The following is a 2,414-nucleotide window of genomic DNA, read 5'->3' as shown; positions in this document are numbered from 1 at the left end:
TAGTGGGGTCTATAGTAGTATATACAGTGGGGTATATAGTAGTAGATATAGTGGGGTATATAGTAGTAGATATAGTGGGGTATATAGTAGTATATACAGTGGGGTATATAGTAGTAGATATAGTGGGGTATATGGTAGTAGATATAGTGGGGTATATAGTAGTAGATATAGTGGGGTATATAGTAGTATATACAGTGGGGTATATAGTAGTAGATATAGTGGGGTATATAGTAGTAGATATAGTGGGGTATATAGTAGTATATACAGTGGGGTATATAGTAGTACATATAGTGAGGTATATAGTAGTATATACAGTGGGGTCTATAGTAGTATATACAGTGGGGTATATAGTAGTAGATATAGTGGGGTATATAGTAGTAGATATAGTGGGGTATATAGTAGTAGATATAGTGGGGTCTATAGTAGTATATACAGTGGGGTATATAGTAGTAGATATAGTGGGGTATATAGTAGTAGATATAGTGGGGTATATAGGAGTAGATATAGTGGGGTATATAGTAGTAGATATAGTGGGGTATATAGTAGTAGATATAGTAGGGTATATAGTAGTAGATATAGTGGGGTATATAGTAGTAGATATAGTGGGGTCTATAGTAGTATATACAGTGGGGTATATAGTAGTAGATATAGTGGGGTATATAGTAGTAGATATAGTGGGGTATATAGTAGTATATACAGTGGGGTATATAGTAGTATATACAGTGGGGTATATAGGAGTAGATATAGTGGGGTATATAGTAGTAGATATAGTGGGGTATATAGGAGTAGATATAGTGGGGTATATAGTAGTAGATATAGTGGGGTCTATAGTAGTATATACAGTGGGGTATATAGTAGTAGATATAGTGGGGTATATAGTAGTAGATATAGTGGGGTATATAGTAGTAGATATAGTGGGGTCTATAGTAGTATATACAGTGGGGTATATAGTAGTAGATATAGTGGGGTATATAGTAGTAGATATAGTGGGGTATATAGTAGTAGATATAGTGGGGTATATAGTAGTAGATATAGTGGGGTATATAGTAGTAGATATAGTAGGGTATATAGTAGTAGATATAGTGGGGTCTATAGTAGTATATACAGTGGGGTATATAGTAGTAGATATAGTGGGGTATATAGTAGTAGATATAGTGGGGTATATAGTAGTAGATATAGTGGGGTATATAGTAGTAGATATAGTGGGGTCTATAGTAGTATATACAGTGGGGTATATAGTAGTAGATATAGTGGGGTATATAGTAGTAGATATAGTGGGGTATATAGTAGTAGATATAGTGGTGTATATAGTAGTAGATATAGTGGGGTCTATAGTAGTATATACAGTGGGGTATATAGTAGTAGATATAGTGGGGTATATAGTAGTAGATATAGTGGGGTATATAGTAGTAGATATAGTGGGGTATATAGTAGTAGATATAGTGGGGTATATAGTAGTAGATATAGTAGGGTATATAGTAGTAGATATAGTGGGGTATATAGTAGTAGATATAGTGGGGTATATAGTAGTAGATATAGTGGGGTATATAGTAGTAGATATAGTGGGGTATATAGTAGTAGATATAGTGGGGTCTATAGTAGTATATACAGTGGGGTATATAGTAGTAGATATAGTGGGGTATATAGTAGTAGATATAGTGGGGTATATAGTAGTAGATATAGTAGGGTATATAGTAGTAGATATAGTGGGGTCTATAGTAGTATATACAGTGGGGTATATAGTAGTAGATATAGTGGGGTATATAGTAGTAGATATAGTGGGGTATATAGTAGTAGATATAGTGGGGTATATAGTAGTAGATACAGTGGGGTATATAGTAGTAGATATAGTGGGGTATATAGTAGTAGATATAGTGGGGTATATAGTAGTAGATATAGTGGGGTATATAGTAGTAGATATAGTGGGGTATATAGTAGTAGATATAGTGGGGTATATAGTAGTATATACAGTGGGGTATATAGTAGTAGATATAGTGGGGTATATAGTAGTAGATATAGTGGGGTCTATAGTAGTAGATATAGTGGGGTATATAGTAGTAGATATAGTGGGGTATATAGTAGTAGATATAGTGGGGTATATAGTAGTAGATATAGTGGGGTATATAGTAGTAGATATAGTGGGGTCTATAGTAGTATATACAGTGGGGTATATAGTAGTAGATATAGTGGGGTATATAGTAGTAGATATAGTGGGGTATATAGTAGTATATACAGTGGGGTATATAGTAGTAGATATAGTGGGGTATATAGTAGTATATACAGTGGGGTATATAGTAGTAGATACAGTGGTGTATATAGTAGTAGATATAGTGGGGTATATAGTAGTAGATATAGTGGGGTATATAGTAGTATATACAGTGGGGTATATAGTAGTAGATATAGTGGGGTATATA

At 33.8% G+C, this 2,414-nt stretch overlaps 1 protein-coding gene across 1 annotated transcript in view; it reads left to right on the top strand.

The window, feature by feature from the left end:
• LOC121895766 (6-phosphofructo-2-kinase/fructose-2,6-bisphosphatase-like) overlaps positions 1-2,414 on the top strand; it is a 16,658-nt gene that overhangs the window by 13,992 nt on the left and 252 nt on the right. The window lies entirely within an intron of this gene.

This window comes from Thunnus maccoyii, chromosome 4, assembly GCF_910596095.1.
Source record: "Thunnus maccoyii chromosome 4, fThuMac1.1, whole genome shotgun sequence".
In the NCBI taxonomy this organism is placed as follows: domain Eukaryota; kingdom Metazoa; phylum Chordata; class Actinopteri; order Scombriformes; family Scombridae; genus Thunnus; species Thunnus maccoyii.
This window is presented reverse-complemented; position numbering and strand designations above follow the sequence as displayed.